At 41.1% G+C, this 26,627-nt stretch overlaps 1 pseudogene; it reads right to left on the bottom strand.

Moving 5' to 3' along the window:
- The window catches only part of LOC123814704, a 29,353-nt pseudogene extending 3,652 nt beyond the window's left edge, over window positions 1–25,701 (bottom strand).
- Between the last annotated feature and the right edge of the window lie 926 nt (window positions 25,702–26,627).

Here is a 26,627-nt window from a genome sequence, read left to right as displayed (position 1 = left end):
TAGATATTCCAGACAGAAAATCAATAAGGACATGACAACCTTAAATGATGCACTAGATTAAATAGATTTAATTAATATCAACAGAGCATTTCATCTCAAACCAGCAGAATATACATACTTTTCAAATGCACATGGAACATTCTATAGGACAGACTACAATTAAAACACAAATCTCAATAAATTGAAGATAGAAATCATATCAAACATCTCTGATCACAATGCTATGAAACTACAATTCACAAGAAGAAAACTGAAAAATATAGACAGACATGAAAGCTAAATAACATGTTATTAACCCTGGGGAATTCACAGTCAAAAAAATTACAGTATAGATCACGTGTATCCAAGAGACACATTCATTACTAGTATGTGCTGAAATGAGAAAAAAAATTTAAACTGCAAAATTTTACTTATTATATTTACATAGTAAAATAAGTGATTTTTTCATTTATTTTCAGTTATAATCTAGAAAATTATTAAACAAAGAAATATGAAAACATGAAAACTAAAAATTTTTCTTTTCAAATAACAGAAACATGGATATTGCTAAAAAATACAAGCAAAAAAATCTTTAACATTAACTAATCAGAATCTTCAATAGTTGGTTTTGCAATACATTTGTAACAGTCATTGCAATCCATATTGCTAAGCTCAAGACATAAATACTTTTCACAATACTTGCAAAAATATTTTGATAAGTGGTATCTCTCAGATAAAATTTACAATCAAATATCACACACTCTAACAAAACACACGTTATAACCAAACTAACAATTTAAACATTATGGCCTAACATTAGTCACATACAAACATGCAGCTAGTCATGACCTTGAACCTAAAGCAGGACTGCTTTGTACCCAATATATGTAACAATATTTAAAAAAATAGTTTATTTATCTCTCTCAGATCAGCTGTGACTCCTTCAAGGTTAAACAATGAATAGGACAATGATGATATCAAGGAAGACATCTATAGGTACCTTGAAACAAATGAAAATGGGAACACAACCCAAAATTTGTGGGAAAGCTGTCCTGATAGTAAAATTCATAACACTACAGGTATATCTCAAGAAACAAGAAAAGATTCAAATAAACAATCTAACTTTACACTTAAAGAAACTTGAAAACAAACAACAGACAAAGCCCAAAGTGAGTAGAAGGAAAGAAATAATAAAGATCAGAGCAAAAATAAATGAAATGGAGTCTAAAAAAATGACCAATGAGCTGGTTCTTTGTAAAGATAAATGAGACTGACAAACCTTTAACCAGACTCATCAAGGAAAAAAGAGAGGGCCCAAATGAATAAAATCAGAAATGAAAGAGGATAAATAACAACTGGCCCAAAGAAATACAAAGAATTATAAGAAAATATTATGAAAACCTATATGCCAAAAAAGTAGACAACCTAAGTGAAATAGATAATTTCCTAGAAACATACGATCTCCCCAATCTAAATCAGGAAGGTCAGAGAATCTGAGTAGACAGATTATACCTAGAGAAATTGAAGTAGTAATCAAAAATATCTCAACAAACAAAATCCCTGGACCAGATGGCTTCACAGTTGAGTTTTACCAAACATTCCAAGAGGAATTAACACCTCTCCTGAAACTATTTAAAAAAATTCAAGAGCAGGGAAGACACCCAAGCTCATTTTACTCAGCATTATTCTAATTTCAAAACCAGATAAAGATGCTACAAAAAAAAATCACAGGCCAATATCCTTGATGAAATATTAGCAAACCAAATACAGTAATATATCAAAAGAATCAAACACCATGATCAAGAAGACTTTATTTCAGGAATAAAAGTTAGGAAAAATGCTTGCAAATCAATAAAGGTAATATACTGTGGCAGACTCCGGGCAGCAGAGTCTGCGTGTTGTGGCTGAAAACGAGAACAAATGCTCACAGACTACAATAGTCCTGTGGAGAAAAAGGGATGGTATGGGTACTCTCTTAACATGAAAGTCCTGCGGCCACTTCTCTCAAGGGGAGAGCACATTGGCCACTTTCCCAAGGGGAGAGCACTTCAACTCTTGCCTGTACAGGCTTTTAGTGTTTTTTTTTCCCCTCGGGTCTTACATCAAAGAGGGGTTTATTAGGGATGGGAGGATGACGGCAAGGTAGGTGGGAGTGGAGCCCAGTTCTCCCTGTGTCCAGCTGGAACACCTAGCCAATCTTCTGAAGACCAGAGTGAACAGCCAGTGGAATCCCAGCTTATATGAAGATTGGAGGCAAAAAACTGCAGAGGACATTGAAAAATAGACAGTGAAGAGAGTGAGCTGTAACGGTAAGGTCCCTGGGATCTGCACCAGGACCAAGAATGCTCTGGCCCCTGGCCTGGTGCATGCTACAAGATACAGGGAAGAGAGTTAGAATACCAGCTGCCTCCCCTACCTGAGTAGGGAGGGCAGCCTGGCACCAGGAGGGACCTGGGTACTAGAAGTTGCTGGGGGAAGTAGAGACTAAGTGGGAGATACACAGAGGCAGTACATATCCACTGGGACTGTGGACACTGGCACCAGAGAAACTGGGGTGCCGGGTGACACCTAGGGAAGAGAGGGGTTGGGCCATGTCAGACCTTGACTAGGACTGGTTGAAAAGTGGGGCTGTGTGAAAAGCCACGTGCTTGTTAAGAACATTGGGCAGCTGCTTTGTAAGGAACTCTCCAGCAGTGCTTGGTGCACCCTGAGGGAGATTTCAGCTGCTCACCCAAAGTGAGCAGTGGAAGGGAACCGTGCGCCTTGCCTGTCTGGTACTGCATGCCCAGAGACAGTAGCCAAGCTGAACCATACACCCCGCCTGTCTTGCACTGAGCACTCCCAGACTGAGTGGAGGAGGGTAAACATGCACTCTGCTAGTCTCACACTGCAAACCCAGAGACAGTAGCATAGGGAAACCATGTGTCCCACTTGTCTCAGGCTCCACGCTGGAGACAGATTCACACTGTGAGCAGCTGAGTGGCTGATTTGAGCCTGGCAGCTCATGGAAGACCTGGGCTGGAGGCTGGGAAGCTGTGAATAGTGTGACCCAAACCTGGTCCTCTTTCTCTCAGAACAAAAGGGAAGGAGACAAATGAAGCCCAGCCTCCTCTTCCTGTGGTATCTAGGAAGATCAACAGAACTTACTGAACAGGTTTAAAGTCAGCAGGAGGCTTACTATTATCTTTTTTTTTCTTTTCTTTTTGGATCCTCTCTCTTTCTCCCACCTTCTTAATTTCTTCTTCCTTCAAGTGAGACAGTAAGATGCAGAAATACAAAGGGCCCAGAGACAGATAGAAAAGGGGAGCACAAGACTAACCCCAAAAACTGAGAAACTGAGACAAATGTCACTTCGCTATCCCACAGAGCTGGGATTTTATTGTGTATTAGTATTATTATCTTGCAATTATTTTTTACCAGTTTTATTTTATTTTTTTAATTCTCTTCCTTATGTTTAGTTTTCCTCATTTTATTTCCATGTTCAACTGCATTGCCTGAATGGTTTTCCTTCTCTCTGTGTTGTATTTCAATTTTCCTTCTTTCACTTCACCAATGTTTTAATAACACACAACTCTTGATTGGGTACTTCCTATTCTGGTTATCCAAACCACATATTTCTTGTCATAGTATTGTCATTCTAGTACTGTTGTAAATAATTGTTCCATACAATTGTATATACTAAACAGCAACCCTCAATGATCTCAGTCCACTTCACTTTAATCCTGAACATTATTATTGTTGTGGTTAACTCTATTCTCTCTCCCACTACATATATTTTCTTTTCTTTTTTTAAAATATATTTTATTGGTTATGCTGTTACAGTTGTCCCATTTTCTCCCCTTCACTCCCCTCCACCCTGTACACCCTCTCCCACCCACATCCCCCGCTTTGTTCATGTCCATGTGTCATAAGTTCTTTAGCTTCTACATTTCTCATACTATTCTTACCCTCCCCCTATCTATTTTCAACCTACAATCTATACTACTTATTCTCTGTACCTTTCCCCCCTCTCTCCTCTTCCCACTCCCCTGTTGCTAACCCTCCATGTGATCTCCATTTCTGTGGTTCTGTTCCTGTTCTAGTTGTTTGCTTAGTTTCTTTTGGTTTTGCTTTAGGTGTGGTTGTTAATAATTGTGAGTTTGCTGTCCTTTTACTATACATGTTTTGTTTTAAATCTTCTTTTCTTAGATGAGTCCCTTTAACATTTCATATAATAAGGGCTTGGTGATGATGAACTCTTTTAACTTGACCTTATCTGAGAAGCACTTTATCTGCCCTTCCATTCTAAATGAAAGCTTTGCTGGATAGAGTAATCTGGGATATAGGTCCTTGTCTTTCATGACTTGGAATACTTCTTTCCAGCCCCTCCTTGCCTGTAAGGTTTCTTTTGAGAAATCAGCTGACAGTCTGATGGGAACTCCTTTGTAGGTGACTGTCCCCTTATCTCTTGCTGCTTCTAGGATTCTCTCCTTCATTTTTACCTTGGCTAATGTAATTATGATGTGCCTTGGTGTGTTTCTTCTTGGGTCCAACTTCTTTGGGGCTCTCTGAGCTTCCTGGATTTCCTGGAAGTCTATTTCCTTTGCCAGAGTGGGAAAGTTCTCCTTTATTATTTGTTCAAATACATGTTCAATCTGTTGCTTTTCCTCTTCTCCTTCTGGTAGCCCTATAATTCAGATGTTGGAATGTTTAAAGATGTCCTGGAGGTTCCTAAGCTTCTCCTCATTTTTTTTTTGAATTCTTACTTCTCCATTCTTTTCTGTTTGGTTGTTTCTTTCTTCCTTCTGGTCCACTCTATTGTTTTGAGTCCCAGGTTCCTTCCCTTCACTATTGGTTCTCTGTGCATCTTCCTTCATCTCTTTTATGGTAACCTGCATTTGTTCATCTAATTTGTGCCCAAAATCAACCAATTCTGTGAACTTCCTGATCACCAGTGTTTTGAAATGTGCATCTGATAGATTGGCTATCTCTTGGTCACTCAAAGGATGAGTCCTGGGGCATTGATCTGTTCTTCTGTTTGAGAGATGTCTCTAGATATGTCTCTCTCTCACCCTCTCTTTTATTTATTTATTTATTTTGGTCTGGTCACTCCTGTTATGGTGAGGGGCAGAGCCTTAGGTGTTCACCAGGGCTGGGCACCCCAGTCACTAAATTGTGGAGTTGTATGTGGGGGTGGGGGTGGGAGGGAACAATGGTTGTAGCTTCATTATCCTGGGACCTCAGTCCCTTCCTTGGGATCCTGGGTTGCGTGCTCTGCCCTGCTCCACAATCACCACCTCACTGGGTCCGCCAGAGGCCGCTTGCATACTCAGGGTCCACCCGCTGTGACCTTGTGCACCCCAGATACCTTACACACTCTTGGTTGCCTTATGCACCCAGTTCTTCCTGTTCTCCACAGGCCCTCGACCCCCACTCGGCTGCTCTTCTCTGCCTGTCCACCTCTCCTACCGGTCTGGATTAACGGGTCTACTTCAACTTCTTGGCTGTCCAACTTCCATTCAGATAAATTCTCTATCAGTTCTGGGTGTTATTCTGCCTCTAAATTGTTGTTGTTCCAATCTTGGTTGTGCGTGGAGCTATGATGCATCCACCTATGCCTCCATCTTGCCAGAAGTCTCTACATCTACTTTCTATACTTTACTCTCACTATATTTCATCATATAACCTTGCACAAGTGCTCTGTTTTCTGGATTCAGCTCACAATTCCCCTCCCCTCTAACAAGAGTCTTATCTCTCTTTCACCCTTTATAAAAAGTGGATAAATGGGTAAAATATCACAGTTAACACTACACCTATTCAAAGAACCTCCCATCTCTTCTCTACTTGCTGGTACTTTAAATCCCATAAAATACTCTCCTGCTATATTAATCCATTTTGCCTACCCCCTGCCATGGATCACACACAAGAATAGGTGGGAGCTGCAAATATCAGTATACCTGGTGGAGGAGAAAAATCACCATTAAAGGAACCACCAAAAGGTACAAACCCAAGTACAACAAGAAAACCCACACAAACAGAAGAAAGGGAAAACCTAGAGCATTCAGTCAAGAAGATCAGAGACCACACCACTGAACCTTACAGAATTCCTACCATAGAAGTTCACCCTACAGAGACGGCTAACGAAGCAAAACATCAGGAAGCACAGAAACAAACCAAAAGAGTCAACTGAAATAAGGAGACAACAAAGAACATGCAATCAAAAGAAATGGAAGACTTCACAGCTGAAAGAGTTAAATGAAATGGAGACAACCAAACTGTCGGATATAGAATCCAAATGAATGGTTATAAAGATGCTCAAGGAGCTCACAGACAACTACCAAGGAACTGAGTGAGAACTACATCAGCATAAAAATGAAATGGAAACTATAAACAAACAAAAAAAAACAAGAAGAAATGATCAATAAAATCTGAGAAATAAAAAATGCATTAGAAGTAATTATAAGCAGGCTGGATGAAGAAGAGAATTGAATCAGTGAGTTGGAGGACAAGGTACAAAAAACTTTCAAGATAGAGCAACAATAAGAAAAAAGACTCAGAAAGAATGAACAGGTGGTAAGGGAGCTGCAAGACAACATGAAATGTAACAATATCCGTGTAATAGGGATACCAAAAGGAGAAGGAGAAGAGCAAGGGATAGAAAACCTGTTTGAAAAAGTAGTAATGGAAAACTTCCTTAATTTGATGAGAGAAAAAGTCACACAAATACAGAGAATCCCAATCTAGAGGAACACAAAAAAGCCCATTTCAATACACATCATAATTAAATGCCAAAATTCTAAGACAAAGAAAAGATCCTAAAGGCAGCAAGGGAGAAGAAAATCAGTAACAACCAAAGGAGCCCCAATACAGCTAGCAGCTGATTTCTCAACAGAAATGCTCCAAGACAGAAGAGAATGGCAAGAAATATTCTAAGTAATGAGAACCAGAGGCCTGCAACCAAAATTACTCTACTTACCAAGGCTCTTAATTAAAATGGAAGGCTAAATAAGGAGCTTCCCAGACAAAAGACGTCTAAAAGAATACACCTCCACCAAATGAGCTCTGCAAGAGATGCTAAAGGAACTGCTTTAAGAAAAGGAAGGAACAGAGTGAGAGCGAGAGAAACACCGGTATGAAAAAATGGCAATGAATAACTACCTATCAATAATAACCTTAAATGTAAATGTATTAAATGTTCAAATTCAAAGGCATAGAGTAGCTGAATGTGTAAGAAAGCATGACTCACACATATGCTGCCTACAAGAGACCTGCCTCAGAACAAAAGACCTACACAGACTGAAAGCTAAGGGCTGGAAACAAATATTCCAAGAAAATGGACAGGGAAAAAAAAAACAGGTTAGCAATACTCATATCAGACAAAACAGACTTCAAAAAGAGAGCCTTAAAAAGAGACCTAGAAGGTCACTTCATAATACTCAAAGGAAGAATCCATCAAGAAGACATAAACATTGTGAATGTATATGCACCCAACATAGGAGCACCCAAATACATAAAGAAAATCTTGGAAGACTTCAAGAAAAATATTGACAGCAATGCAATCATAGTGGGAGATTTGAAACCCCACTGTCAAAAATGAAGAGGTCTTCCAAACAAAGTATCAACAAAGATATTGAGGCATTGGATGACGTCCTACATCAAATGAACTTAATTGTTATGTGGAGCCTTTCATCCCAAAGAAACAAAATACACATTCTTTTCAAATGCACATGGAACATTTTCAAAGATAACTCACATGATAGGTCACAAAACAAGCCTCAACAAATTCAAGAAAATTGAAATCATATCAAGCATTTTCTCTGAACACAAGGGACTGAAACTGGAAACAAACCTCAAGGTAAAAAGTCAAAAACACTCAAACTCATGGAGATTGAATAGCACGCTAGTAAACAGTGAATGGGTCAAGAAGGACATCAAGGAGGAAATAAAAATGTTCCTGGAAACAAATGAAAATGTATGCACAATAACCCAAAACTTATGGGACAGAGCAATGGCAGTCCTGAGAGGGAAGTTCATAGCTATATGGGCCTACCTAAAAAAGAAAAGAAAAGAAAAAAGAGATATTTCAAATAAACAACCGAATCCTACACCTACAAGTACTTGAAGAACAACAACAAAGACAGCCCAGAGCAAGTAGAAAGAAGTAAATAACCAAGACCAGAACAGAATTAAATGGCATGGAGACTAAAAGAACAGTTCCAAGAATTAATGAACCAGGAGCTGGTTCTTTGAAAAAATTAACAAATTTGACAAGTCTTTAAGCATGCTCATCCAGAAAAAAAAGAAAGAGGACCAAATGAACACAATCAGAAATGAAAGAGGAGAGATTACAACTGATATTACAGAGATACAAAGGATTATAAGAAATTACTAGGAATAACTGTGTGCCTAGAAATTTGAAAACCTAGGTGAAATGGACAAATTTCTAGAAAAATAGAATCTTCCAAAACTCAATGAAAAAGAAGCAGAAAGCCTGAACAGACCAATAACAGCTGATGAAATTGAAGCAGTAATCAAAAAACTCCCAACAAACAAAAGCCCTGGATCAGATGGTTTCACAGGAGAATTCTATAAACATTTAAGGAAGAGCTAACTCCTATCCTCCACAGACTATTCCAAAAAATTCAATAAGATGGAGGACTCCCAAATTCTTCTTATGAAGCAAGCATCATCCTAATCCCAAAACCAGATAAAGATGTAACAAAGAAAGAAAACTTCAGGCCAATATCACTGATGAATATAGACACTAAAATCCTCAACAAAATAATGGCAAACTGCAACCAGCAATACATTAAAATGATCATACACCATGATCAAGTGACATATATCCCAGGGATGCAAGAATGGTAAACTATTTGCAAATCAATAAATGCAATACATCACATAAACAAAAGCAAGGACAAAAATCACATGATCATATCAATAGATGCAAAAAAAGCAGATGATAAGGTACACACCCATTTTGATAAAAACACTCAGCAAAGTTGGAACAAAGGGAGTCTTTCTCACAATAATAAAAGTAAGATATGAGAGACCTACAGCCAACATCATACTCAATGGGCAGAAACTGAAAACTTTCCCACTAAGATCAGGAACAAGATAAGGTTGTCCACTTTCACCACTTTTATTCAACATAGTATTGAAAGTCATAGTCACATCAATCAAACAAGAAAAGAAAAGACATCCAAATTGGAAAAGAGGAAACAAAACTGTCATTGTTTGCAGATGACATGATAGTATATAGAAAGCCTTATAGACTCCACCAAAAAACTGCTTGACCTAATAAATGAATTAGGCAAAACAACAGGATACAAAGTCAATATCCAGAAATCAAAGGCATTTTTGTGCACCAACAATGAAAAATCAGAAACAGAAATCAGGGAAAAAATCCCATTTGATATACCAACAAGAAAAATAAAACACCTAGGAATAAACTGAACCAAGGAGGTAAGAGACCTGCACTCAGAAAACTATACAACACTGAAGAAAGAAATTAAGGAAGACACAAACAAATGGAAACATATACCATATTCATGGATCAGAAGAATTAACATCATCAAAATGTTCATATTACCCAAAGCAATTTATAGATTCAATACAATACCCATTAAAGTACCGACAGCATACTTCACAGATATAAAACAAACATTTTAAAAATTTATATATAACCATAAATGACCCCAAATAAGTACAGAAAATTTGAGGAAGAAGAGCAAATTAGGAGGAATCACAATCCCTGATATCAAAATATATTATAAGGCCACTGTAATCAAAACAGCCTGGTACTGGCAGAAGAACAGACACATGGACCAATGGAATAGAATAGAGAGCCCAGAAATAAACCCAAGTCTCTACAGTCAATTAACATTTGACAAAGGGGGAGGCAGCATAAAATGGAGCAAAGATAGCTCTTCAACAAATGGTGTTGGGAGATCTGGACAGCTACATGCAAAAAAATGAGACTCGAGTGCCAACTTACATCACACACAAAAATAAATTCAAGGTGGATAAAAAACTTAAATACAACTCATGACACCATTAAAGTCCTAGAGGAGAACATAGGCAGGAAAATCTCAGATATTCCATGTAGCAATATTTTCACTGATATGTCCCCTAGAGCAAGGGACACAAAGAAAAGAATTTAAAAAATGGGATCTCATCAAAATAAAAAGTTTTTGCACAGCTAAAGAAAACAGTATTAAAATGAAAAGAGAACCAACCATATGGGAAAACATATTTGCCAATGATACCTTAGACAAGGGTTTAATCTCCAAAATATATAAAGAACTCATATGACTCCACTCTAAGAAGACAAGCAACTCAATCAAAAAATGGGCAAAAGACTTGAACAGACACTTATCCAAGGAGGACATACAGAGGGTCCAGAGATATATGAAAGGATACTCAGTATTGCTAGCCATCAGAGAGATGCAAATTAAAACCACAATGAGTTACCATTTCACATGAGTCAGAATGGCCACCATAAACAAAGCAACAAATAACAAATGTTGGAGAGGGTATGGAGAAAGGGGAACCCTAGTGCATTGCTGGTGAGATTGCAGACTGGTACAACCACTAAGGAAAGCAGTATGGATTTTCCTTAATAAAATAAAAATGAAACTGTCTTTTGACCCAGCAATTCCACTGCTAGGATTGTGTCCTAAAAACTCTGAAACATCAATCCAAAAGAACCTATGCACCCCAATGTTCATAGCAGCACAATTTATAATAGCCAAGTGTTGGAAGCAAGCTAAGTGCCCATCAGTAAATGAATGGATCAAAAAACAATGGTGCATTTACACAATGGAATACTACACAGCAGAAAGAACAAAGGAGCTCCTACCTTTTGCAACAGCAAGGTTGGAACTGGAGAGCATTATGCTAAATGAAATAAGCCAGGTGATGAAAGACAAATACCATATGATCTCACCATTAACAGGAGCCTAATCAACAAATCAAACAAGCAAGCAAAGTATAGCCAAAGGCATTGAAATTGAGAACAGGCTGACAGTTATCAGAGGGGAGCCAGAAGCAGATAATGGGGGAAAAGGGTGAAGGGTTTACAGGAACAATAATAAAGGACATATAAACAATAACAAGGAGGGATGGAAATGGGGGAAGGAGGTGGGGAGGGCTGGGGTGGTGGGGAGGGTTGGGGTGGTGGGGAGGGCTGGGGTGGTGGGGAGGGGTGGGCAGGAAAGGCAGAAAACTGTACTTGAACAACAATAAAAATATTTTTTAAAAAGGATTTATTATCTATTGCATAGAATGCTATTATCTACATTTTAGGTACAATCAAGGAATTGAACATAAATGCGGAAGGGAAAGGTGGCAAGCTGATTATGCTGTCCTTGGGAAAATTCACACAGGCTTTGAAAATTACCTTGAAGGTAGGCACTAAGCATCTACTGTTTCAGACCAGGGTAAAGGAGTTTTAACAAGAGCAAGCTAGAAGAGTCTGGATGCATTTTCTAGGCCTGATTCCCATGGGAAAACCTGGTTTGAGGCCTGCCACTTCACTCCTGTCGGCTTTCCATACAGGGCTGAGTCACATTTGCCAGATTAAAACAAACTGGTTCCCTACAATATACTACATAAACAAAATGTAGAATAAAAACCACATGATCATATTAATAGATGCAGAAAAGCATTTGATAAAATCTAGCACCCAATTATGATAAAAACTCTCAGCATAGTGAGTGGTAAGAGAAGGAACGCAACTCAACATAATATGGGACATATATTATAAATCCACTGCCAACATCATACTCAACAGGCAAAAACTACAAATGTTCTCCTTAAGATCTAGAACAAGACAGAGATGTATGCTTTCACCTTTCTTTTTCAACATAGTACTGGAAGTCCTAGCCATAGCAACCAGACAAGAAAAAGTAGTAAAAGGTATCCAAATTGAAAAGGAAGAAGTAAAACAGTCTTCATTTGTAGATGACATGATACTGTACATAGAAAACCCTGAAGATCTCACCAAGTAACTTCTAGAACTTATAAATGAATTTCAGTAAAGTGGCAGTATACAAAATTAATATCCAGAAATCAGCTGCATGTTTATATGCCAATGGTGAAGTATAAGAAAGAGAAATTAAGAAAACAGTCCCATTCACAATTGCTTCAAAAAGAATAAAATACCTAGGGATAACTGTAACCAAGGATGGAGAAGATTTCTACTCAGAAAATTATAAGACACTGAAGAAAATTGAAGATACAAAAAGTGAAGCACACACCATGTTCATGAATAGAAAGAATTAACATCATCAAAATGTCCATACTACCCAAAGCAATCCATAGACTCAATGCAATGCCCATCAAGAGTCCAATGATGTATTTCACAGAACTAGGACAAATATTTCAAAAATTTATATGGAATCACAAAAGACAACACAGAGCAACAGCAATCTTGAAGAAGAAGAATGAACTTGGAGGAATCATGCTACCTAATATCAAACTATACTATAAGGTCATAGTAAACAAAACAGCATGATACTGGCATAAAAACAGACATATAGATAAATGGAACAGAATAGGGAGACCAGGGATAAACCCACACATTTATACTCAATTAATATTTGACAGAGGGAGCAAGTACATATGATGGGCTAAAGACAGTTTATTCAATAAATGGTGTTGGGAAAATTGGAAATATACATGCAAAAAAAGGGAACTAGACCACCATTTTTTGCCACACACAAGAATAAATTCAAAATGTATTAAAGACTTAAATGTTAGACTTGAAACCATAAAAATCCTAGAAGAGCCTTGGCTGGTGTAGCTCAGTGGATTGAGTATGGGCTATGAGCCAAAGGGTTGCCAATTCAATTCCCAGTCAGAGCACATGCCTGGGTTAAGGTCCAGGTCCCCAGTAGGGGGCATGTGAGAGGCAACCACACATTGATATTTCTCTCCCTCTCTTTCTCCTTCCATTCCCCTCTCTCTACAAATAAATAAATAAAATCTTTTTTTAAAATCCTAGAAGAAAACATAGGCAGTAAAATATTAGACATTGCTCGCAGCAATATTTTATCTGATATATCTCCTCAGGCAAGGGAAACAAAAGAAAAAATAAACAAATGAGATTGTATTAAACTAAAAATGCTCTGCACAGTAAAGAAAATCATCAGCAAAATAAAAACACAACCCATGGAAAAGGAGTGCATATTTGCAGACACATCTGATAAGGGATTAATATCCAAAATTTATAAAGAATTTATAAAACTCAACACCATAAAAATCCTATTAAAAATGTTCAAAGGACCTGATAGACAAATCTCCAAAGACAACATACAGATTGCCAATAGACATATAAAAGCATGCTCAACATCACTAATCATCAGAAAGATACAAATCAAAACCACAATGAGGTACCACCTCACACTATTATGAATGACTGTCATCAATAAATCAACAAACAACGAATGCTGGCAAGGAAGTGGAGAAAGGGGGATGATTTTGCTGATTGGTGTAAATGTAGATTGGTGTAAAGATATCTTAAAAAATTAAAAATGGAACTGCCTTTTGGCCCAGGAATTCCACTTCTTGAAATATATTTGAAGAAACCCAAAATGCTAATTTAAAAGAACATAAGGACCCATAAGTTTACTTCAATGTTATTTACAATCACCAAGATATGGAGGCAGCCCAAGTGTCCATCAGTAAATGAGTGGATAAAACAACTATGGGACACTTACACGATGGAATGCTACTCAGGTGTAAAAATGAAAAAGTTTTTTACTCTTTGTGACAGCATGGATGGACTTAAAGAACATAATCCTAAGTGAAATAAACCAATCAGAGAAATACAATCTCCATACGATTTCACTCATACGTGGAATCTAATGAGTAAACTGAACTAACAAGCAAAATGGAGACAGACTCAGAGAGCAGGTTGGATAGCTATCGGGTGGGGGGGCGGTGGTTAACAGGTAGAAGGATCAATATAAAAAGAAAAAGGACCCATGGACATGGAGAATAGTGTGGTGATTGCAGTGGGGGAGGGAAGTATAAGGAGGCAAATGGCAGTGGAAAAACTACAAATTTTTTTTAATTTTTAAAAAAGGATGTTGATCACACAACTCCTGAAGGTTGGATGTTACCTACATAAGGGAGGAATTCCTCCTGTAGCTTCTCTGGGTCTCTGGTTTGGCCTAAGAATTAAACTGACATTAAGGCAGAGTAATAGGAGAAAAATACATACATTTTATTGAATTTTCACATGTACATTGAAGACTCCACAGGAGAATGATAACCAAAATAAGTGATCAGAGCAGGAAGCTTGTATACCTGTAGACAAAGAAACAAATCTGTAAAGAATTGGCAAGATAAAAGGGTTCTGGCTAGGGATAGTAAATGGTAAAGAAGTCTCAAGGTTTGTTTATACATACCTTATCGCCCTAAATTTACCACCTCTAATGATAAAGATGTTTTATTCCTTCTGGTACAAGGAGGGCACTTTGCAAAGGAAAGATTTATCTCCTGCTTTCAAAGGAGAAGGGTGCAAGGAGATCAGATTTCCTTCTGCTTCTGCTGTTTTCTCAAACTCCTTCGGTGTGCCAAGGTGCTATATTTTGGGATAGCATATCCTGAACCCCATCACCTACACCCAGAAGCCTATAAGAGCTCCCTATTTTTGAAGCACTCATTAAGTTGAGATACTGAACAAAGTCCTGCTCCAGAAAAAAAAATTAGTGAGACAATTGATGAAATGTTAATTTGACAGATTAATGTTAAGTCAGCATATTAGTTAATAATATTGTACAAACATTAACTTCCTAGTTTTTACCATTGCACTATAATAATGTAAAATGTTAACATTTGGGCATGAGATGCCTGACTGCTGAATGCAGAGTGACTAGATTAACAACTGAAGGAGACAGTCACAGACAATAGATCCCTGGAAATTTCAAACAGGCTGCCTAAGGTCAGACAGGGTCAACATCTGACATTACAAGAGGTGGATCCAGAAAGAAAAAACAGTACACTTGGACAGCAGCATATAAGAAGCAGCGGGCAGAGTGACCCTCAAACAACCAGATGAAAAGAAGGACCCACCAAAGAATGATCCAACAACAATCAAAACCCAATTACATCCAGAGACCCAACATAAACAGCACAAAGCTCATCCCAAGAAAATCAAGTTCAGGAGATCAAGGAGACTGCACCACCAAATCTGACAGGTCTTGTATCATGGAGGTTCACAACACAAACTTATGGAGTCAAAACAGATCAATTTAAGAAGCAGAAACAAACACGATCTCAAAAATAAAGAGAAGACAAAGAAACAATCCCCAATCAAAAGGAAAGGAGGAATCCTCAGAAAGAGTGCTAGATGAAATAGAGGCAAGTCAACTATCGATACTGAGTTCAAAACAGTGGTTGTAAAGAAGATCAATGAGCACAGTGAAAATTACCAAAAACTACAGAGAAACCACAAGGCATTTATTGCAACTTATATCAACATGAAAAAGGACATAGAAACTATCAATGAGAGCCAAGAGGAAATGAAGAATACAGTTTCTGAATTGAAGAACACAGTAGAAGGAATCAAAATCAGGCTAGATGAAACAGGATCAGATCAGCGAGATGGAGGACAAGGTAGAAAAATCTCCCAGGAAGAACAAGAAAAGGAAAAAGGACTCTGAAAGAACAGGAAGAAATCGAGGGAACTGCAGGAAAACATGAAACATAATAATATCCATATAATAGGAATACCAGAAGGAGAAGAACAAGGGATGGAGAACAAGGGATGAAAAGGTACTGGTGGAAAACTTCCCTAATTTGATGAGAGAAAAAGTCACACAAATCCAGGAAGCACAGAAGGTCCCAATCAAGAGGAACTCAAAGTGTCCCACTTTAAAACACATCATAATTAAAATGGCAAAATTCATAGACAAAGAGAGAATGTTAAAGTGTGCAAGGAAGAAACAGGAAGTAACAAACAAGGGTGCACCAATAAGGCTAGCAGCTGATTTCTTAATGAAAACACTACAAGCCACAACATAATGACAAGAAATACTCTAAGTAATGAAAAGCAAAGGCCTGCAACCAAGACTACTCATTCTATCCAGCAAGGCTCCCAATTAATATGGAAGGTGGAATAAGAAGTTACCCAGACAAAAGAGGACAGGAAGAATACAACTCCACCAAAACAGCACTGCAAGATATGCTAAAGGTACTGATATAAGAAGAGGAAGGAAAAGAGTGAGAGACAGGAACATGGGTATAAAGGGAGTAAAGTAGGAATGAATAAGTGCCTATTGATAACAACCTTAAACGTAAATGGATTAAATGCTCTAATCAAAAGACATAGGGTAGCTGAATGGATGAGAAAACATGACCCGCGTATATGCTGCCTATAGGAGACCCATCTCAGAATAAAAGACCTACACGGACTGAAAGTGAAGGGCTGGAAACAAATATTTCAAGAAAATGCACAGGAAAAAAAAAGCCAGGGTAGCAATACCCATATCAAATAAAATAGACTACAAAAAAAGAGCCATAAAAAGAGACCCAGAAGGTCACTTTATAATACTCAAGGGAAGAATCCATCAAGAAGACATAAACATTGTGAATATATATGCACCCAAATTAAGACCACCAAAATACATAATAAAAATCTTGGAGGCCTTCAAGAAATGTATACAAAACAACATACTTATGCTAGGTGACTTTAATACTCCACTGTAAAAATGGATGGATCTTCCAAATAAAATATCAACAAAGATATTGTGAGATTGAACGATGTCTTAGATCAAATGGACCTCACTGATATATATAGGACCTTTCGTCCCAAAGAAGCAAAATACATATTCTTTTCAAATGCACATGGCATATTTTAAAAAATAGACCACATGATAGGACACGAAACAAGCCTCAACAAATTCAAGAAAATTGAAATCATATCAAGCATTTCCTTTGACCATAAGGGCCTGAAACTAGAAACCAACCTCAAGGAAAAAACTCAAAAACACTCAAATTCATGGAGATTGAATAGTATGCTATTAAACAATGAATGGGGTAAGAATGTGATTAAGGGTCCTAAGATGGCGGCTTTGTTGAAGGGAGCATGATCCCCTTCCTCTGTGCAGGGGAGAGAAACTCGAAGACTGGCTGAGGAACAGAGCAAGGGGCCTAGGTTATCGCAACATTTATGAAAACAGGACATAAAAAATTATAGCGGACATTGAAAAGCCAGACGGTAAGGACACTGCTTCAGAATAACAGGGACCCAAGTTTCAGCTCTGGGACCAGGAGGGTTGCAGCCCCCAGGCCTAGCGCTCCCGGGTCTGCCTCAGGGCACCCAGGAGAGCAAAGTCACTGCTCCCTCCTTGGACAACAGGGATTGAGCAGCACCAGGGGAGGCCTTGTTGCTTGAAGGCACAGAGAGGGGAGTTGGACTGAGAGACAGTTGAGCAGGGGCTGCAGGCACACACGCATAGCCCTGAGAGGGGTGAGTGTCCCCAGCCTGTATGACCAGGGGTGGCCTGGTCCTGCATCCACACCCCCAGCCCAGTGGGAGTGTGGTTCTGTGGAAGACCCGGACCCCGCAGCCTTGAACAAGGAAAGGGCATGGGTGTTCGCAGGTTTCTGGAGCATGCGGTGGTGAACTCAGGGAAGCATACGCCCCTTTGGGATTCCCGACTCTAGCGATGTGAACCTAGAAGGGATGCGGTGCTTTGAGGGTTCCTGGAGCCCACGATGGGGAAATTGGTGGAAGTGTGTGACCCTTCTTGATCCCTGGAGCTTGCACTGTGAATCCAGAAAAGACATGGGTGGTTCCCAAGAACATAGAGCCCACCACGGTGAAATTTGGGGGAAGGGCGCATCTCCTTGCGATACCCGGAGCTTGCACTGTGGACCCAGAAAAGACGCAGGAGCTCTGTGGGGCCCCAGAGCCTAGGAGACCATGGCGGTGAGCTCCAGAGAGGGAGCGCCCAGGGTCCTGCAGGGGGACATCGGATTGGCTCTGGGGAGACCGCCCAGCTGGCTTGGACACAGTATCCGAGAGACTGACTGAGGTTTGACTGGGAAGAGTGATAAGCATTCCAAACACCCCTCAGCCTGCTGAAGTCCGCAACACCAGAAAAACTGGTCTGGCCAGTTAGAAACCAACAAGAGGTTTTTTTTGTTTTGTTTTTTTTGGTCTTTTTTTTTTTTGGCCGTTGTTTGATTGTTTAATTTTATCTTGTTTTTTTAGTAACTTTTAATTTTTTTAATTCTTACTATTTTTATATCCCTCAATTCCTTGTTTTTCTTCCTTTCATCTAGTATTATTCCTTCCACTCCAAATTTCTCTCTCCTGAATTCCATCTACTCCTTTTTTTCCCTTTTTTTTTTTGAGCTTGCAAGTTACTGCAAATTTGTATTATCTTTTTCTCACTTTTCTGACATTTTTTTTATTTTAATAGTATTTTGGTATTCTTTTTCTTTCTGTATAATCTTCTTTGTTTACTGGTTATACTGTCATTTGTAGGTTCCCCCTGTTATCTCAGTCACAGTGTGTTGATAATTTACTGCCCTTTATTTGTGTTCCATTAGTACACCTCTCAAGGTTCTATACTCCTTATTCTTGTTATCTAGATCTCATAGATTCTGCCACATGATTGTTGCTTTAATATTACTGTAAATAAGACCTAGTTCATACAATTGTAAATACTACTCAACACCCCTACCTGATCTCAGCCCACTTTATAATTTCCTGAACTATATTATTGTGGGGGTTGTCTCTATTCTTTTACACACTACTCCTATTTACTAAACTTTATTCCCACCCTACCTCAGAATCTGACCTCCCACAGCCTCACAGTTTTGTACATCCAACTAACAATCCTTTTGTCCCCAATAAGAGTCTTATTGTCTTTCCATCCTTTCTAAAACAAGGCTAGTGGGGTGGAAGATCACAGTTAACACTATAAGTAGCCAAAGGACATCCCATCTCTTCTCTACTGGTTGCTACTGTAAATATCATAAAATACTGCCTTGCTGTCTTAAACCATTTTGCCTTACTCCTCCAATGGATCACAAAAAAGAGTAGGGGGAAGCTGTGAACACCAGGATACATGAAAGAGACTGCACCACTGAATCTCACAGGTATTCTACCATAGAAGTTCACACCATAATCACAGGGAACCAGAACAGATAAATTTAAAAAACAGAGGCTAACAAGAAGAGGCTTGCAAACAATGAGAAGACAAAGAAACAATCCCCAATTGAAGGGAAAGGAGGAAGCTTCAGAAAAAATGCTAAATGAAATAGAGGCATCTCAACTATCAGATATTGAGTTCAAAACAATGATTATCAGGAAACTCAATGAACTCACAATGAGCTACTAGAAACTACAGGGAAGCTACAATGATCTCACTGCAAACTATATCAACATGAAAAAGGAAATAAAAACTATCAACAAGGGCCAAGAGGAAATGAAGAATACAATTTCTGGACTGAAGAACACAGTAGAAGGAATGAAAAGCAGGATCGATGAAGCAGAAGACCGGATTAGCGAATTGGAGGACAAAGTAGAAAAAAACAAAACAAAACAAAACAGAAAGAGCGAGAAAAGGAAAACAGGCCCAGAAAGAATGAAGAGGGATTAAGAGAAATGTAAGACAATATGAAACGTAATGTTACAGAAAATAACTCACATGTGGGGGAAGATGGCGAGGCACAAACTTTTATTACTCACGGGCTCAGAGGGGTTAACTACCCAAATTCTCTGAGCAATAAGCTTTGATCTCCAGGGGTTTAAATAGCCCCGGGCTTCCTGACTACATGGTGAAGCAAAGTTATAGAAGCCAGATGCAAGGGGTTAGGGAGTTAGTGTCCGACCTTGAGATAACCAGCTGTTGCCTTGGAAACGGCTGCTGGTCAGCTCTTACCTAAGAATAGCTACTGCTCAGCTATGTCCTGTCACATTCCCCCCCTTTGATGCTATAAGGTGTTTTATCCCTTTTAGCATCACTATATACCTGGCTATAAGGCTAAAGTACTTGGGAGGGTTACAACTGCTGATACTGCTGTTGGTACTGCTAGAGGGCTAGCACTTTGGTGGCTGCCCTACGAGTCACTGTGGCCCTAGGTGTTGGACCAAGGTCCAGAGGATGCAGGGTCCCGTATGCCTGACACCTCCAGGTCTGGTATTCTATGGTCCTGGATGTTACTCCAGTCTGGTATAACTTCCCTCCCTAAGTGCAGAGGGATTGCTGTGGCTGAATGCAACCCGATGGCATGTCAGTGGAGGAGCTGAAAGCTGACCCTGGGAGATAGTAAGAGACCACTCTACCATTGAGCATAATTCTATGCCCGGTGGTATTACATTTGCAGGCTGGGGCTGAGACAGGGGCCGCATTTGTTAAGCAAAGCATATAATAAACCCAAATGCAGAGACCAAACAGAGATAAACTATTCCTTGGGTGATCCACTCTGAGGGATTCCATTCTGCAGGGGTCACAGTCACTAGTCCAATTCCCAATGCTCTTGCAAAGGTGCCAATTAAAGTCAGGTACCCTGTGGAACAATGGTCCATTCCTTGATGTCTTCTTTACTGGCTGGCATCCTCCAATGCTTTAGCGTGGGTATTCTAGGTGCAGGCCTAGTCCTCGGGTCCTCGGGATCTGCTGCTGTTTGGGCCCGGCTGTAGTGGATCTAAGGGGTGACTCCTGCAACCTAGGCAATGCTAGTGGCAGTATATCTGTCCAGGGCAGTCCAGTTTCCTGGTCTGCATACCCGGCGACTCTCCTGCCCTCAACCATATAGCTGCTTCCATCCATGTAGTGGGTGACATCAGGTTGGGCCAGGGGCTGGTCCTGGAGATCTGGCCAGCTGGCGTGGACCTCTTCAGTTACTTCAAGACAGTCATGGTCCAGTTCTCCAAGTTCTGCCAGTAAGCAGGTGGCTGGATTGACTTGTTTCATGGTCTTAACATACACCCTCAGGTCTCCTTGGAGGATGCCCTGGTACTGAGTCAGTCTAGGATTCAACAGCCACTTATGCCCCTGCCCAGCAAGGAGGCTGTTCACTGCATGTAGTACATGAAGACTGACTTCTTGGCCTAGAGTTAACTTGTCTGCCTCTTGCAAGAGGGTTAAGGCAGCAGCGACTGCCCTCAGACAAGGTAGCCAGCCCGTGGCAACATGGTTCAACTGCTTAGACAGGTGAGCCACCGGGTGTTGCCATGGTCTGACAGGCTGGGTCAGGACCCAAGGGCTACCTTGTCCCTTTTGTGCATATACACATCAAAAGGCTGCCCTGGCTCTGACAGTCCAAGGGCAGGAACATCACTGAAACACCCCTTGATATCTTGGAAGGCTTTTTCTTCATTTTCTCCCCATTCTAAGGGCTTAATGTCTGGACCCTTTAAAGCCTGGTAGTAGGGCCGAGTTCCACATCAGCAAGGTGCAGGCTGGCTTTTCCTCAGGAGAATGAGCATTTTTCTCAGAAATCACACAAGGTTCTGGAGGGCATTGGCAACTCTGCCATTTTCTGTCTGCGTCCCTGATCACACCATGAGTACTTCTGACAAGCCTGGTCGCTGAGCTCTGTGCCTGGTGATATTGCCGGAGCCCCGAGGGAGCTTGCAGGCCACTGGGGCAGGCGAACCCAATGGAGCACCATGAAGGGCCATGACAGAGGACTGCGAAGACGGCTGTGGGGGCACTTCAGATACACAGTGCATGCCCTCTGCAACTGGACATGAAGAGTAGGAGTATGTTCAGGATGTGCTTCTGGTGTTCTTTCCTTAATTCAGCCAGGCACTTCAGCAGCGTGTGCATGCCCTCCCAGCACTGTTCCTAGGATGGACTGCCAGGAGGAGGTCGTCCATGTACTGCAGAATTGTCAGGTCCGTCCCCCCTTAGCGAGGGGCTTCAGGTCTCCTGCTAGGGCTTCCCCAAATGAGGTTGGGGAGTTCTTAAACACCTGGGGCAGTCTAGTCCAGGTTAACTGAGTCTTGACCACAGTGTGCAGATTTTTTCATTCAAAGGCAAAAATGGGCTGGCTGGAAGGTGCCCCAGGAATGGAGGAGAAGGCATCCTTCAGATTAAAGCAGGTAAACCACGTTGCTGTTGGAGGAAGCTGGCTCAGGAGGATGTACGGGTTCGGGACAACTGGTGAGGGTGATGGCTGCTTCGTTGATGACCCACAGATCGTGGATGGGCTGGTACCCACTCCTGCCATGATGGGTCTGGGCAGATGTGGACCCATGTTATGGAGCTAATCTCTGAGCTCCCACGCAGGTGCTGTAACTCGGGGAACCTGCCTCCCAGTCACATCTTGGGCAGGGGGGATCTTTCTTTATCTCCCTGGCCCAGAGCATGGCCACAGCCATTCAGCATATCTAAGTGACCAGCCAAAGGCTATAGGTATGTCCAATGACTATGCCAGGGATTAGGTGTAAGGCTGTTGCTGTACAAAACAGCCTTGCATGTTCTCACTCTGCGTGTCCTTCCCCCAACTCACACCTGTGGGGGAAGGGGTGAAGACATCTTTAAATCTCCTGGATGCCCTGGGTTCTGGACCCCATTCCAAATGCCCATTTGGGGTCCCCCTTCTTGGCTGCACCCTGTAACAGTCCTTCCTTTTAGATATACAACCACTTTAAATTCCTTAAAGGACAATGGAAGACCGTCTCATTTTCTTGTAACTGCTTCCAGATGGAAATGGACATTGTTCTACCCACCCATGGGTCAGGGGTACCCTGAAAGGAGGTAGGGGATGCAGCATGGAGGAAGTCCTTCCTGTAAGGGGAAGGAATTTAGAGAATTCTGGTCAGCTGGCTGTCACCAGGAAGTCTCAGGCTCGGTGTTCAAAACTGGCATTACTGGATGGTTGGCATCCTGGTAATATTCTGGAAATCACAGGTTTGGAAAGAGTTGGAAGGCACAATTAAATCATAACCGCTAAATGACAAAGGCAGGGGCTTAGGTAAAGAATGGCTTATCTGGAGGAGGTGTACAAGGCATGCTACACCTATCCAAAAATATTGTAGCCCATTATACTATACTTGGGCTGGGGGGAATATAAAGGTTCCAGATATCTGAACATTTCCTGTGCAAGCAATCAAGACAGAAAAGGGAAAATCAGTTTTAAAGGGAAAATCAGTTTTAAAGTGAAGCCAACAGATCGCACAAACTGCTTACTAATCCAACCACTCAGTTCAGCCAAACCATTGAATCTCAGGGGACGATGAGGAAGAATGGGCTCCTTAAGTGAGGCCTATATTTCAAACAATTACTCAGGTAATGAAGTCATAAGCATACATCCTATGAAAACAGAAGAACACACAGGTTAATTCACACAATAGTCCCCAAACCAGTCTCTGTGCCTGTGAGACTGTCTTTTAGGAAGACATTCAGTTGCAAGGTATTTCCTGCAATGACATTCAGCAATGGCAATTTGACAAGTCCTTTATACCTGTAAATTGTATATCTTTGAAGATATTACAAAACCAGTTTCAACTTTCAAAGGAAAAGACACTTTTAAGACAGTTAGCTGCATCATTCTAGTGTACAATACTGAGCATTGTGATTTTCCTAGAACCACAATTTTTCTCCTTAAGATCACCCTCACTGTTATTAAAGGGACTACTCTGAGTCCTGCTTTTAGTTTTGATTGTTCGTTTGCATAAACACACCAAGAGCAGCCTGGGTCACTTATGACCCTTGAGTCTACTTTGCTGGAACTCACTCACACAGGCAGCCTTTAGATTGACTTCTCAGGCCGCCTCCCCCCACCCCCACTTGAGGCACAGAAGCAGAGCCACACATCCGCCATCTGGCTTCACCTGTACCAGTTGTTTCACTCAAATCCTTGAGGCTTCCCTTGTGCTCACAGGTTCCTTTTGGCCATCTTTCAGGAAAGCAACCTTCGTTCCTTCCCTGGAAAGACTGCCATGAACCACACAACCAGCCAAAGTACCAGGCTTTTCTCGTGGGCATACGCTCGCTTCACAAGTCAACCCCAGTTCCTCAGGGCTCTCCGGTGGTGACCAGAACCCATGCATGCCTCCTTCAGGAGTTGACATTCCAGTCAAAGTCTTGGCTAACAAAACCACTATTAACGACTGGTCTTAATGGTTTTATGCAAAGAAACCTTATATTATAGCTCACTCCTTCAGAATGCCAAATTCTGGAGGGATCAGGTAGGGAGAAAAACACAAAGTGTGAAGGAAAATCCTTTCCCTTCTGATATCCACCAGGCCTCTCAAAACTTTCCTACAGAGTGTGAAGTTTCAACCTTCCCTGGAATCCTCAATTTCCTTTTCAGAGCAGATACAGAGCAAAATCCAAAACATAGAGTTCCAGACTAATACACAGGTAGAAGCATTCTCTTGCACCAGTGCATCCATTGGTGCCTCGCAGAGACATGCTCCTTCAGGTCCGGTCTCATGGCAGAGACATGCCCCCTTTGCCTCTGGCTGAAGCACTCGTCGGCCCCAAATGACCCTTCCTGGGTCCCAAGTGGCAAAGGCATGCTCCCCAACCAGTTACAGGTGACCTTTCCCTAGGTCTTAAAGGTGACCTTAAACAGGTCCTCAAATACTGGCTTCTGATCAGAAAACAACACCAATGGAAGAGACTAGCTCTCTTCCGATACGGCCTCATGGCAGAGACATGCCCCCTTTGCCTCTGGCTGAAGCACTCGTCAGCCCCAAATGACCCTTCCTGGGTCCCAAGTGGCAAAGGCATGCTCCCCAACCTTTTGCAGGCGACCTTTCTTAGGTCTTACATGTTACCCTAAACAGTACAGAGGTTTTCTGATCAGAAACAGCACCAATGTTAGAAATTTGCTCTTTTCCCACAAAACCAGAAAATAGATAGTTGAGGTTTTCTTTACTCCAGGTTTAAAACTTTATATTTTTTATACATACTTTTATTCATTCAGATTTAACCATCATTCTCTTTTAATCCTGGTTCCTTTCCCACACTGGGAAGGACTATACTTAAACTTAGCATGTGACAGCCGAAATTTCCTGACACTGCTGGTACCTTCCACTAAAATTCCCTAGATTTGCAGGGACATCCTGCAGTTTCCTGAAGCTCAGACCGTGCAAATACCCTACAGGTCAGATGTTTACCCTTCAACCTCAGTTCATATTCTTCAGAACCAGAGCCATTCTTATCAGAACCAGTTACACAGAGAAGCAGACTAATGTGTGGCCACATAGCAGCAGCATACAGCCTATAATCTGAAGAGAGCCCTTATCCTGGCACCTTGCCCAGTTCCAAGGTGGAGGGTCTCTCATGTGACCCATCATCCAAGATGATCACAACCATGCACACTCCACCTTCTACAGTGGGGCACTCATGTGGCTCATCCTCAATTTTACCCAAAATGGTGGCGTACCCACATGGCTTGCTGTCTGATTTCCAACATACATGCAATATACTATTATGGCAGAACCCCCCCCCCCCCCATGATGAATTCTCCTGATCGGCGCAGACAAACAAAGGTAAAGGAGATCTTTCACATGCCCACCACAGGTTAGGGCCCAATTAGACTTTGTAACACTGGCTGGCTCATGGAGTCACAGATTCATTCACACACACAGTCACACACAGAGGTTATAACTGTTCCTTCCCCGAGTAGGAGTCCGATGGTCTGGGTCTTTGCCCAGACTCCTGAATTTTTTTCCGGTTGAAAGGTGATTAATCTCACTCTGGTCTCCGGTCCAATCCCCAGGGTACTTACCGATTCCGATTGGTGCCTCCAACAGTTCATGGTTCGTCTCTCCCCCTCCGCCCGGGTCTAAGAGTAGTTGGGGACGGGGCACGGATGTCTCCGCCACGGGAAGCCTGGAACAACCAGGGCATGTACTCCTTACCTTGCAGCACGGCTCCCACGCCAACGTCCTGGTTGTCTTCACCAGAGGCAAAATGCCTGCTCTCGTGAGTGGGTTTCCCAGTCAGGGAACCAAAATGTTACAAAAATACTCACACGTGTTGGAAGATGCCAGGCACAAACTTTTATTACTCACGGGCTCAGAGGGGTTAACTACCCAAATTCTCTGAGCAATAAGCTTTTATCTCCAGGGGTTTAAACAGCCCCGGGCTTCCTGCCTACGTGGTGAAGCAAAGTTACAGAAGCCAGATGCAGAAGTCTTAGGGAGTTAGTGTCTGACCCTTGAGATAACCAGTTGTTGCCTTGGAAATAGCTGCTGCTCAGCTCCTACCTAAGAATAGCTACTGTTCACCTATGTCCTGAAAACGTAATGATATCCATATAATAGAGATACCAGAGTGAGAAGAAGAGCAAGGGCTAGAACCCTATTTGAAAAAGTGATGAAGGAAAACTTCCCTAAATTGATGAGAGAAAAAGTCACACAAATCCAGGAAACATAGAGAGTCTCAATCAAGAGAAACCCAAAGAGGCCCACCTCAAGACACATCATAATTAAAACCGCAAAATTTCACGACAAAGAGAGAATATTAAAGGCAGCAAGGGAGAAACAGGAAGTAACATACACGGGAGCCCCAATAAGGCTAACAGCTGACTTCCCAATGGAAACATTCCAAGCCAGAAGAGACTGTCAAGAAATATTCTAAGTAATGAGAACCACAGGTCTGTAACAAAGGCTACTTTACCCAGCAAGGCTCTCAATCAAGATAGAAGGCCAAATAAGAAGCTTCCTAGACAAAAGAAGTCTA

The sequence above is a fragment of the Phyllostomus hastatus genome, unplaced genomic scaffold (genome assembly GCF_019186645.2).
Source record: "Phyllostomus hastatus isolate PE091 unplaced genomic scaffold, TTU_PhHast_1.1 phas_contig_17, whole genome shotgun sequence".
NCBI lineage: Eukaryota > Metazoa > Chordata > Mammalia > Chiroptera > Phyllostomidae > Phyllostomus > Phyllostomus hastatus.
Note: the sequence above shows the minus strand (reverse complement) of the source record. Positions and strands in the feature narration are given on the sequence as shown.